The 14,044-nt window shown below is 41.3% G+C and overlaps 1 protein-coding gene across 1 annotated transcript in view; it reads left to right on the forward strand.

Annotated features, from left to right (window-relative positions):
• The first annotated feature begins 291 nt into the window (after nt 1-291).
• BMP2 (bone morphogenetic protein 2) overlaps nt 292-14,044 on the forward strand; it is a 120,873-nt gene continuing 107,120 nt past the window's right edge. Inside the window, exon 1 of the mRNA XM_033056544.2 lies at nt 292-310. The gene's annotated coding sequence lies outside the window, so the exon portion shown is untranslated. The remainder of the gene's footprint in view (nt 311-14,044) is intronic.

The following is a 14,044-nucleotide window of genomic DNA, read 5'->3' on the forward strand; positions in this document are numbered from 1 at the left end:
GCTCCTGTCTATGATTCAGCTTCCTGAAGGAAGGACAAGTTCAGCTGTCATTTGTCCGAACACATCAGGGCTAAATTTCTCCTTTGGGCCCCTACATTGTCCCAAGTGACCTGCCACTCCTGCCCAGGCCCTCCATGTGGTGTGGAATGTAACCTAGTGTCCAGGGCAGGCTGCTAATTACACCTTTAATTTTATTGTGCTTAGGAGGAGACAGAGATCCAACCTTCCCTTACTTACAAGTATGGATCTGAAGAAAGGCAGATAAGGTGTGCTGACAGACGGGACAGCCCGATGGCAAATTGCCCATCAGGTGAGTAAAACCTTCGACTGATGAGCCCCATGAAAGGGTGCCTGTTACTAGAACAATACATGTGGATAGATAAAACTGTGTATCTACACATATATTACACACACAGGTATATGCATTTGTTTCTATGTGCTGTTCCAAAAGGGTTTAGAAAAGAAGAAAACGTGTGTTTTATATTATTCCTGTGTATACACTTTTTTACCTAATACATTCTTCATTTCCTCTGGGGCCTTCTTAAAGAAGTTGCTAATGTATAAGCAGTGCTTATAAGAAACCAATAGGAATTTAAATAGTGTCTTGCAATGCCTAACTTTGGTGATAATTTAAAAACCCCTGCACTTTGTGGCTCAGAAATGACCTATCATTTTGCATAATAAAATAAAAGCAAGGGTCTGCTCCTAACTGTAAATACTGCAAAAATTATTTTAATTTTGAAAATGGTAAGCTGTGGTTTTGTTAGTTGCAAATTGCTGCAACTCCATAGCTTTGAAAGGGGGAACAGCTGATTTATATCAGTTGAAAATCTCTCTTGGATTTCTTGATGTTTTATTCAGAATTCTTGGATCACAATACATTAGAAATCGCTGTGGTAGATTTACCATAAATATTCAGGTTTTGTGGTGCATTATTCCTTGAATAATCCCATTAATTTCAGAGGTTTAAAAGCACTCAAGAGGACAGATTCTGCTGGAAAGAGGAAATGCTGATGAGCCTTGGACTGTGACTCTGCGAAGTATTAGCACAGCCTGCTTTCCAGTGTGGTGCTGAAGTGAGTGCTGTAGCACCAGCTCTGCTCCTTGTTCTGTGTGCTGTTGTGTGCCAGCTGTGCTGGGTTCAATACAGCACCTCTTGGGATGGGCAGGAGCCTTTCCACTGACTTCATCAGGCATTGGGTGTTCAGGGATCTTGAATGAGATCAAATGGCAGCTATTAACATAGCCTGGCCTTCTTCCAGCTTTAGTTATTGCCTGTGGTGCTTATACAACCTGTTTGGTACCTAATTTTCTCTCATTTCATAAAACAGAGAATGACTCAGCCATGCTATGCCACTCGGTATTGTTTGTATATTGTCACTTATCTTTGTATTCAAAGGAGCTAAATCCAACAGCCATCCAGTTATTGACCCTTTCTATATGAGTTTGTGTGTCCAAAGGCTGCCTGTTACCTTTATGTGACTCACCAAAATGATTATGAAAGTTCAAATCCTTACTCATGCTCTCTTAAAATGCTCACTTTTCAAAACTGAGACAGGTATTTGGTGCGGTTGGAAGAAAGACCTGCAAGAACTGGAACAATGGTAAGGTCAAGTTTTGCTACTGATGATGTTTCAGAACAGGAACTGGTTGAAATATTTCCAATTTTAAGATGCTGTTGGTCTCTTTAAATATAAACTTTGGGCAAAGGAAACAAAGCAATAAAGGAAATAACTGCACAAAATATTTCCATTAAGTAGCTTACACATTTCTACACTTGTGAGATTTGAAGAGGGGAGGCACAGTTGATCAGGAGCAGCTAAGTATCACAGGCACATGAGTTTGGTACTGTAGATGCTGAGTGTGTTTTGCACTGGTGACTGAAGAAGGCAAGATATCCACCACTTGAAGTCTGGTAGCTCTCATCACAGCAGGACTTTGCTGCCATTTCTCTCCATTTCTGCCAGCAGTTTGCCCCGCTTACTGAGTTTTCCCCCTCAGGTTATTTGAGGGAAACAGGTGTTTCCCAGGGAGCCCCAGTGCTCACAGCTCTAATCACTGTCTCTGACAAATGGATCCTTTGTGCTGTATGGAGCATTAATAGAGGGTTAGGTGCTTAAAAAAATAAACAGTGAGTGCAAACAGTGGGAAGGAGTAAAGCTGCGTGCGGCTGATGAGAGAGGTGATGTCATTTATTTAGCAGGGGTGATACAGTAGTCAGAGATGCCATGAGGGGAAGGCTCCTTTGAAGGAAACGGGGGAGCTGTGAGGCAAACCACAGAGGAGCTGTTAGTGGCCAGTGCAAAAAGGTTGTTGGGTTTGAAACCTTGGAGCTCAGGTGCAGTGCAAGAGAATAGGGGCTCATTGTTAAGGCAAGGATCAGCACTCCCTTTTGTTCTGTCCCCTGTCCCCCTCCTCCTCTGGCACTACAATAATAATATCTTGTCACTCTTTAGACAGGCTGGCACAGATCATGTTCACTGATGGATGTTCACTCCACGGGTGCACTAAAATGGTTTGTTTCTGTTGATGTATGTCTTTGCAGGCTGTTTTAATGGTAGTGTCAATAAATGAACCCTTCAGCAGGGATTTCTTTCACTGCAGTTCAGTTTAACCTCTGAGTGCCTTGCTGCCTGAGTCACTCCAAAAGCTTTACTGCCTTGCATTGCTTCTGCCTTTTTCTGGAGTTTGCTTTCCATGTGCACAGGCAACTCGCTATATGTGGATGCAATTAACTTTTTATAATGAGTATTTAGTAAAACAAGGCTGAGAAATTAGAATGAGCAGCCAAAAAAGGTAAGGCCTAATATTCACTGAGACAGCTAAAAAGATTTCCCATTATTTCACCTAGGGGTGATGAAAAGCTCTTGAGATTCATTTCTTTAAAGTTGTGTGCAAGACCTGGTTTGTATGAGGTTGTGGATCATAGAACTGAAACTTTGTTCCTGTGGTCAGTTCTCACAAGTACATCAATACTGCAGTAGTACTCTTCCTCAAGACAATGGAACTCAAAGACATCTTCAGAAAACACCCAGAAGGAATATATTATAGTGATAAAACACAACCAGCTTTTACAGAGAAGGTACACCCTCATGTATTATCCTCTGGAGATTTTTTCACCACAAGTGTGTGGGAATGAGAGTTTTGGAAGGAGGTCAGCATATTTTTCACAGCTCTGTTCTAGAATTTGAAATGCTCATACTTGGCACAGTTTTCCTAGCCTAAAAGTGCCATAATCCATTATCCTGCATTTCAAGAATTTAATGATCACTGACCGAGCCCCCTTTTCTCAAGTCTTCACTTAAAAAGGCTTCTCCAGAGAAACTTGTACACCAGCAGCAAGGAGCTTCTGGTGAATATGGAAATGGAATTTTACCGGCCTAGTGCTGACAGGGAAATTTCAATTGTTACTTGGAAAAATTATGAAACTGGTTGCAGTCTTTCCTCCATTTCCATTATCAGCTGAATCAGTCATGGAATAGGATGTGCTTGCACAGAGAGAAAATGTCAAATAACTACAGAAATGCTGACCAAGTGCAGAGATCTGATACGATCCATGTAGCCTCCTAACAAGTTGGGTGTTGGAACAACATTCTGTCATATCATACATCTGCAGCAAAGATGATTAAAAGCAGCCTTCTCCCACTTCAGTCTCTGGCAAGTAGGAGATGCAAATGCCAGATTTTGCTGGGAGTCCCAGCTATTGACAGAGATCAACCCTTCCTGAAATGCTTTTTCTAATTCTTGTCTATTCTATCTGGAGTTTTCAATGCAAATATACTCACTGAGGGAGAAAATCCTCTTTTTCAAATATGCAGTTTATTTTTCAGCCTATATGTTTGCTGACTCTGCTAATAAAGTGGTATTTAAAAAGCTTCATTCTAGAAGAGGGGACATTGTCCCTTCTCCCTTTCTCTTATGTGTTTATTGTAGTGAAAATGTAAGGTTGGCCATGAGGAGGGAGCATTCAGTATCTCCATATCTTTCCTTCATTATTTATGGTTGCAGCTTAGTACATGCAGCCCCAGATGTGAGTAAGAAGAAGGAGGGGTGCAAAAGAGAACTTCAAATGACTGTGATGAATAGTTGAAAGTGAACAGAGGGGCTTTTAAGGCTCCTTTAAAGAAAGCCTAATGCTCTGCTTCCCTAAGCAGCAGGCTACTGATGATGGAAAAGTCACAGACATACCTGCAGAGATTTGGGAAGCTCTTGTTTCACTAGGTCTTTATGGCAGCTAAAAAATAGAATTCCTGTGCTCCTGCCAACTAGGTTGGTGTGTCCAGCTTGCTTTTCTCCTTTCCATTTTGCTCTGTAGGGACAATGTGCAATGACACGGACGGTGCTGAACTCCAAACCATGTCTATTCTTATTTACCACCCCTCCCAAGACCAGGTCCTACTTGATCTGGTACTCTTCCATACTTGAGCAGTGCCATCTTGAGGACTGCTGTTTCCTGCCTGTATTTCTGGTTCTGATGGTGGCATGAAATGCCAGGCCCTGCGAGCCTCGAATCTTCTTTGCCTTACAAAACAAATGGTGACATTTTCTTAGACATACACAACCTGCACTTCCATAATGGCACCCTGGAAATCCAACATTAGTATAAATCAGAAATGAAGAGCCTTATGTCCTTTTCCTTCATCACCCTGAGAGTTTTTTAAAGGAGTTCTTGAATCTTCTAAGTTTGAGCACAGCTAGAATTGTTTAGAGTGGAATCAAACAGCCTTTGTGCACTCGGGGCTCTGCGGGTCACGTCTCCGAGGGGATGCAATGTGTGCCTGCCAACGTTCAGCTGACACTGAGCTACTGCTTCGTGCTGTCCCCTCATGGGCTCCTTCTCTTGTGCCAATTCCACTGCCTTCATGGTAGTGGGTATGCTTTAGGACAAGCCCTGAGTGTGACTGAATCCTGGAGCTGAGGTGGAAGGGCATCCTGCACAGGGCAGCATGTGGGTTTTACAGAGAGCAGAGGGATGTAAAACACAGTGGGTACAACCAGCAGTGCTGCCTTAACTGAGCATTTCCTTGTCTTGTGCTGATTGCACAAGCCCTCAAAGAGCTTCAGCTCCTAAGTTAGCACCGTTCTTGTGAGGGTGAATTCACTGCCTGAGAAGGCCACACCTCTTTGCACAGCCCTTTAGGAAAGGGTAAAGCAAATAAGCACCGTGGTGCCGGAATCAGAGCCATGGCTGATGGAGCCCCAGTGGGGAGAACAGCGAAGAGCCTGAACGGTATGTCAGTAATCATGGAAGTTAAAAATACACTTTTCAGACCCTGAGGACACTCTGGGGACTAAGAAGCTGTATTGATACTAGACTTCAAAAGTTCCAAATAAACAGCAGGATTTTCTCAATGCACAGAAGTGCATACTTGTGATGTCAGAGCAATGTTATTTCTCAGGGCACATGCCTTAAAAGCCAGTCCAGATAAGTCACAATTTATTTAATTTATATTTATAATTGCTCTTATTTTATTTTCCTGTATCTTAGAAACTCCGTTTTAGATTCATACTGTGAATCCCAAGTTTACATCCTTCTGAAGTGAGCATTACTCTCTCTAGGGTAGAGAGCACATCTTGTGTGAGAGCAAGTGATCTTTCAGAGGATTAACATTCATTCTATGCTAGATGAACTTGGACAATTAAAGTAGGAAAGATTACATTGATTTGGTTTAGGAGATACTTCTCCACAGATAAGAGTGAGCCTCTAAAGACAGACATTTCCTGAATGCTTCTCATTCTAAGTGTTTGGAAGACCAACATGTCCCTTGTCCCAGTTCAGGTGGCTTCCCAGTTCTCAAATGCTGGGCAGGCTTTGTCTTTTTAGTACAGAAAAGTGAGAACTGTAGATGCCATTGCCTGGATGGAAATTGCTGGAAATAGCTGTAATTCTGTATTTTCTCATCTGTGTTACGCCCAGGAATTGCTTTTGTGGATGTGTTTTAACTCACTTAGATTAGTCTAGGACAATTTGGAAAGATTGTAGTGTACAGAGAAAATATTTTATATTTGTGTCCTTTCGGCCTAACAGCTCAGTTAGAACCAAAGGTATGAAAAATACTATAAAAGAAAATCAAGTGTATGGATTTTTTGATAGTAGACAGAACCTGTAGAATAATTTTCTGTGATATAAAATCCTTGAATAAGGGCTGTAGGCTGAATTAATCAATGACTGTAGCCTATGTGTACATCAGAGTGATGAATTGTAGCATACTCTCAGAGGTAAAAACCCCAAGCACTGATCTAGAGGAAACAGAAGAGCTTGTGTATTTATGATAAATGCCAGGGAGCCAAATCCCATGCTTTATGAGTTTGTGAGTGTGGCAGTTGGCTGCTGCTGGAAGAACAACCACACTCATGGCAGCAGAGTTTAGACATAGGTTGATCTGAATTAAAATAGCAATCTGCATGGCTTCATGGGAAAGCTTAATTCTGAGAACATCAAACTCCTGTTCTACACATGCAGGGAGCAACACTCTCTCTGTGTGATTGTTTCAGTGTAAAAGGGAGCACCCATGTCTAAGGGGGAAGGAGGAGAATTCCATTTCAGTACATTCTATGTCAGAGGACACTTCATTGCTCAGAGCATGAAGAAAAATGCCCTCTATAACTGCATTTTTAATACAACCAAACTCTTTGCATGAGGACAAAGCTCAGAAATATTGCTGAGTTTTTCTGTATGCATCCCACCATGCAAACTCCCTTGGTTAATATCATCTCTGTGTTCAGTAGGATGTGGGGGTCTGGAGTGCTCTGTTGCACTAAGGGGAGCTGCTTTTAGTGCTGGATTTGAGCTCTATTAGTGAGAGCTCCTCAGAGGGCTGGGCACTACAAAGTGGGACACTTGAAAGCCAGGGGCTGGGGAGAGGGAAAGTGCTGCATGAGCAAGAAGTGAGATTATAAATTAGAGTTCAGCTCAGCACGTTTGGAGTCACATAAATAGCTTAGGGGTTTGTAAAAGAACACCCTCAAGGATTCACAATTACAGCCAAAGAGGAGGGAAAACATAATGCTTTAGTACCGTGTGATTTATGCACCAAATAAGTTTGAATTAGTCACTAATGTGAAGTGGGTTTGGAAAGATTAATAACCTTTACCCAGCACTTATTGTATGATGATCAGCCATAAATCTTCTTTGAGCAAAAGGGGAAGTAGCCAAATCCTTTCTCTCTGGAGATGGGCAGCGCTCGTGCCGTTGTTCAAGGGCTGCCCACTTTGAATTCTTTTTCTTTTTCTTGGGATGAGGCTATGGATCACTCATGGCAACTTGGGCATTTCCAGTTGGCTCAGAAAATGCATGCTGCAGATGGGCCTGGAAAGGGATGGGATAACAGTGTGGAACTGGGAACTCCCATTTGCCTGACTCATACAGTTCACTCATTGGAATGGGCACTTTTGCCCAGTGAGGGCATAGAAAAGGTGTGAAAATGCTGCAGTTGCAAACTCAGCATAGCTGCTGTTCATGGTCTGACTATTTTGGTCCTGAATGACTTTTAAGATCTTTTTCCTACTTGTTGTGGTTGTTTGAAGTGGAAAACTTTCCATTAAGGCTAAAATCCTGTTCTAGTTGATGCTTTGCCCATTTGTATTTGTGCCAAAACCAGTATGACTTTTGATTTCTTCTGAGCATCTGTCAGCTGGTGACCCACCACACCTTCTCTTGTGTGGCCTACATAAGCCAGGGCTTCAAAGAGTGACTTCCCTCCCTGTAAGACTCTACCTCACACTTATTTCCAATAAATTGCCATCCTCTCAATTTTCCACAAGCAACATGTAATTGAGCAGTAACCTCAGTGTATGAAAATCTCTGTGGCAGATGAAAAAAACATTATTAGACCAAAGGCAGCTGGAGTGCAGTCATGGTGTGTAAAGAGCTCAGCTCTCATAGGATCTCTTTCATGGATATTTAGAGTTTAGGACAAAAAAACCCTGTTTGATAGAGGTGAAATTCTTATCAACCTAGGAAAGAGGGAGAGCTGTTTGAGGAAACAAATGTTGAGGAGGGCTGCTAGATCAGCCAAGTGTGAACCCCCTGTAATTCCATCTGAACAGCCAAATTTTCTTAGGGGTTGGGGGCAATGTGTCTCAGAAGATACAGAGTCCATAAGACACAAGGAGTCCTCTGCATGGCAGAACAGGCTGCTGCTGTGTCATAAAAAGATATCTTTTGTTTCATGCAACCTTTATTATTTTAAATTAGTGTTTGGCATTGTTTTGTTACCTGAACTTACTCAGCTGATCTTTAAAGCAGCTTTTTGCTGCGAACTTGCTGGACAAGATGTAATTGTTCTCCATAAAACATCCTGGTGGGCTGAAGCACAAGACTGTGAGGGACCTACTTCTCTTGCTCTACAAGTCCATCCTTACAAATGTCCAAGCCTTCCCTTCCCTGAGAGTGCACCAAGGAGGTTGTTGTGATTTCTGGGAAACCAGGAGTGAGAATTAGACGTGATACCTGCTCTTTTCAGCTTAGCTGAGCAGGCCTAGAGAGGCAAAGTCGCTCCTAAACCAAGAGTGACGTGTGTGCCACCACAGCTGTTGCCCAGAGAAGTTGTTCTGTGTGGCTCTTTTCCCTTTTCCAATGTGGGAGCAAGGCCTGCTTGCTTCCAAGAGGACCTTGGAACAAAGCAAGCAAGAATTCTCTTAGTTTAGTCTGACCTTTTCCAAGCTGATGTGGAAGTACTTGCAAAGCTCTTCAGTGAATCTTTTCAAGAGTAGGCTCCTGGCAATACTTTTGGGAATAATGATCATGGAACCAGAACCATAAAAGGCATTAAAATACTCTTCTTAAGCACACTTCCCCTGTGCACATCTGTGGAATGTGATTTTGAAATGCCTCAAATTCACACTCACACAGAATCTGTCACCGTTCCCTGTGACCTTGATCAGGAGCATTTCTCTTAATGCCTGTTACACTTCCAGATAAGCAGAGCACCTCCCATTGACCCAGGCAGGTCATTATCCTCTTCCCCTTTATCAGGAATCCTTCAGCCAATTAATCACACACTGCTCTGCAATCTTGAGGCTCAATTATGCCTGGACAAGTGTTGCTCAGCTGTTCCTCCTGCTGCAGATGTGCCATATCCTGAGATTAGCTGCGATTCACAGAAGTCGCTGATTCCGTATCAGGCGCTAAGAAAAGCAGGGCTGTCTGGGGGGGAAGTGACACCATCTTGGAAGCATTTTATCACAGAGTAAGTGGAGATGTCTAAAAAATCCTGCTTGCCACCACCACATCACAGCAAGTCCTTCTCACTGGCTGTTGCCTCTCAGCCTGAGACAATTTACCAGTATTTTCTAGATGGAGATGTCAGCAGACTAATAAACTGTTAGTAGTGCACCGATGACAGACAGTAGCTAGTTCTCCCTTGGGACAGTAGATAGCTTAACTTGGAATCACTGTGAGAAACCTATTTTCTCCTCTTTTGTGGAAACCTATTTTATGCACATCAAATAGCTTCTGGTTTTGTTTTTATTTCCCTATCGTTACCATTTGCTTGGGATACTCCATCGTGGATGTGGATGTGTGAAATAGTTTGGTGGTATTTTTGATTAGTCTAAAAATTCTGCCTTAGGTTTTTTATTTTAGTTGTTTGTTGTTTGGGTTTTTTTTCTATAGCTGTGGTTTTACACACTTAATTGTTTGTAGAGGCCTGGGTCAGAGTACATTTTGTGGCCCCCAGAAGCACTATGGGACACTCACTGAAACTATGAGTGAGATGTGCCTTATCTTGGCAGTGTGATTCTGTGTTTGTGACATTGTTCTTTGCAACCATTTTCAGCTACACAGAAGCTCAGGCAAACATTTAGTATAGATGCTTGCAATTTTATAAAATTTTGTTATTCTCTTAAAAAAACGGCCTTCTGATTTCTATAAGCAGACCTGTTTAAAAAAAAAATCTGAGTTTTGAATACTCAATTGTGGTTCCTCCTGTTTTTATTTTTCAAAAGTTCATTTTTAAACAAGACAAGCAGATGTTGAATGTGTAATTGTTTACTATGGAAAATCATAAACTCAGCAAAATAACTACCTTTTATCACTTTCAGGCTTCAAATAAATTCTCTTAGAAACCCCTATGGAATGAAGGCATTTGCATTTCCTCTGTGGATAGTGACACAGAGAGTCAGTGAGCAGATAGGATCTGCTTCTGCTTCTGCCCCTGCCTGGGGGCTCTTTGCACACTGGTGTGAATGCAGGCCACCAAGGCAACTTAAATAGGATTTGGGGCTGTGGAAGAACAGCTGGATTGAGCTGGGGCTGAGGCAGCTGTGAGCACACAGCAGGATTGTGTGTGAGCTCTCAGGGCTGAGCTGGAAAACTTCTGTCTTAAAACACCCAGGTATTCTGCCCCTGGTTTTCTACAGAGCCATTGCTGTGACTTCTCACTCTGATACTCGATTTGCAGTCTAGACCAAGCCTGTGTCTGGGTCAGATGTTGCACCAATGTTGCATCATATATTGCAGCTTTTTTTTTGTAACAAGGTTACCAGTCAAGGGAAAAGTGACTTGGGCTTGTGCTGTCCAAGCTTGTCACAAATCCACTTTGAACGGCCTTTAGGAGCCAGATTCTCACATACAAGCTCTCACTGCCTGGTCTGTTCAGCTTGGGGATGAGTCCAGCTGTGCCAAGACACTGAAAAAGGATTTTTGCTTCCAAGAGTGTCTTGCCATCTATGTGTGGGGCTACAGGAGTCTAATGTGACAGATTTGTTGCTGAAAAAGTTATTTGCATCTTCTTATCAAGAAGATACAGAACATGGAGACTATGTGAACATATGTGTGTAGAAAGGATATTTCACTTGTAACTTGCTGCATTTATTTAAATTCTCAAAAATTATGAGGTAATGCTTGGGCTTGGCTGGTTGTTCAACAGAAAATACTGCAGATGTGTCTATTTTTAATGACACAGCTATTTGATTTATAACACTTTATTATTTTGGCTGTTCACACAGAGGAGAATATAAACTGCCTCTGTTTCTGCAGCTCAGAGCTCTCCAACCATCCCCCTCCCACATTTTAAAATTAATTAAAGGGAACCCTAAACTCAAACACATCTCAAAAAAACCCAAATAGAGGTGGTCTCCTCTTTAAGATGAAAAAGAGGATTAGAACTGGAGGAAACGGAAGTTATTTTGGTGTTTTATAAATAATCTTCCAATTTCCTATCACTTGCCACTTCATCTCTTGTGGGGTTACTGCTGGATTCTGCTACTCTTTTTTTCCCCAGACTTTCTGCATTCTGTGTTGATCAGCCACAGGAGTGGAAAAGAAGCTGGAAAGATGAAAAGAGCTACAGACTCCTAAAGAAGATATAGGAAATTTCTAGGGATGCAGGCAGGAGCAGGACATGCAGTTCAGCTGGGGAATGCTCATTTGCCATCCAGTCCCCATAGGAACCAGGCAGAGATAGGAACAGAGCAGGTAGCACATCTGGCTTCTGATGAGGAAAGTAAAGGACACAATTATTGTATCAAATCCCAAACTTTTCAACCTCTTTATGGCTAGGAATTAAAATATTTAGCATGTAATCTGAAAGGGGCTTATGTAGTGTTGCTTCTCCAGTGTTGGATCTCCAGTGCTGTATCTGTTGCTCTGCTTGGGGTCTTGGCAAAATGAAGAAATGCTGAATAAAGTTTATTTCCTCTGTGGCCAGATTTTATCAGTGTAAAAGCATGTCCTTTTATTTTATTACCGTATGTTCTAAAAGGATCCCTTCCTGCTTGGAAAAAGTTACATGTTTTTCTTGTTTTCAATGTAACTAATTTTAAAATACAGCTTTAAAATACAACTTTACTTAGGGTCTTGGCTGTAAAAGCACCAAAAAGCCACCATCTACATTTCACAGGTGGGGATGTGGAGGTGCAGAAGTATCAAGAAAACTCCAGGACCATCCTGTAGATCAGTATGTTTTTCTGCATAACCCAAGAAACATCACCTTTTTGGGGGATGTTGAATTTGAAAATTGCATTGAATTGGCCAAGGAAAATATTTGTGTTCAGACTCTCCTTATCTAACAGGTGTGACTGGATGTGATTTATTTAGCACAGGGTCTTTACTGAGTTAGGAAAAGAAAGATAAACCATGTGGTGTCTGATATGTAAACTGCAATGAGGTGAAAATATTTCATTCAAACATAAAAGCAAAAGTGAGAGCCTGACCTTAGAATGAGTTATGGTGGCAAAACACTACTGTGAGGTGAGATGAGATGGGACCCTAAACTCAGAGTCCCTACTTAAAGTGTCTGTCAGTTAAAGGAAAATTGAATCCTGTAAGTGGTGCTGTTTTCTTCTGTGAAAACTTATCATTCCTAAGTCCTGCTTCTCATTGCCTTTTTTCCCTGGAAAAACTATGGGCTTTGTTGGTGGAGATTGTACTTTGCCTTTCCCAAGTTCTGGATGGATTTCACAGATTTCATGAGATTTTAGATTACTGTCCTGTGAGCAGATGCCAGCATGTGTGTAAGCACTGCTGTATGCTTTCCTCCTCCTCTCATTTATTACCTTGCAACATCTGAATACAGAGGAAATTAGAGATTCAGATTTGTACTTCTCAAAAGAAAAAAAAAAAAAAAAAAAGAAAAGGAAAAATAGTAAAAGAAAAAAAGAAAAAGAAAGGGGAAAGGATCCCACCAAAATTGCTTTGTGATTCACTGTGGGGTCGTGACCCTGTCCCGCTGAGACTTCTGTTCCAAAGCAGTAACTTGGTAGCTGGAGTTTTTTAAAGTGGTTGTTGATTGGCTTAGCTGTAAGAAAATCACATTTCCCTGAAACTCTTAGGGATACTTTAAATGGGTGGATTATCCAGCTGCCTGATTAGAAGTTTGGGTTATGTAAACACAGAGTGTTTAGATTTAGGCTTTTCAGTTGAAGTCCAGGCAGCTGTTTGCACTTAACTCCATCAAGGAGCCCAGTTAATCAAAGAGCAGGAAGGATTTTTTACCTTCTTAAACCTGTGTCATTATTTCTGCTGTCCAAACCCTTTGGAGTTAGGCTTGTTGCAATGTAGAACAAGGTCTTTTGGATGTTCTGCTGAGGAAACAGGAAAGAATGGATGGGGTTAGGTTAGTGAGATGTGCTTCCTTGTGGATTTTTTCCCTTTTGCTGTGACATAATAATTTTTCCATTAGTTGAAGTCAAACTTGACTTTTTGAGTCTTGGAGAGCTGCTCAGAAGAGAAGGTGGAGGCAGATCCACCTCAAGGCTCTGGCTCTGTCCTACACATGAAGCAAGTCCAACCATGAGGATCTATGGAACCTGTTTACACTGGATTTATTTTAGGTCATTCTTGACAGTGTGAATAGGTAGCAGAGTAACCAACTAGCTTAACACTTCAGGATCCAAGCAATGAAAGAGTCTTTGTGTAGCAAAGAAACAGAGCCTTTCTTCTCCAGGGAAAGAAAAAAAAAAAAAAAGAAATAAGAAAAAAAATCCACAAAGTTCAGTTTATTTTTCTGTGTTCTGTTTTATCCACTACCATTTTGGAAATTTAAAATTTGAGGTGAAGAAAACCCCTTGAAACTCTTTGTAAAGCAGCTTCTCTCAGCGGTTCTCTCTTTACATTCCTCTTCTGATTGTTGCAATTATAAGTTTATTACTTGTTGATTTCTATTTCTGACATTTTTCTTAATTTTCTAAATGTAGAGGTAGCCAGATGCAAAAAGGGAGCACTTTAATGTGCATCTATAGCTTCTGATTAGCTAAAATTAATTTCTGATTACTTGATATAAATAAGATTTGCTGCCTTTTCTGCATGCTCACAGTTATACTGTGTGCTACCAAAACCTAAATATATAATATAGTACAAATTTTTTAAGTACTAAACCAAGTTTGGCAGTAAGAAGCAAAGCATATGAAAATATTTTATTTTTTCTAAAATAATCTTCTCAAAATCTTTGAAATCTCCAGCTATGATACAGTTCTGACCATTGACAGGGAGCTCTGGTGATGCTGTTAACACACAAGTGATGCTCCTGAAGCCAAGGGCCCAGCTATGATCTTTTATTTTTTCACCTAGAGAGCTGTGGTTTCATAGGGCAAGCACTTCCCT

This window comes from Catharus ustulatus, chromosome 3, assembly GCF_009819885.2.
Source record: "Catharus ustulatus isolate bCatUst1 chromosome 3, bCatUst1.pri.v2, whole genome shotgun sequence".
NCBI classification, from domain to species: domain Eukaryota; kingdom Metazoa; phylum Chordata; class Aves; order Passeriformes; family Turdidae; genus Catharus; species Catharus ustulatus.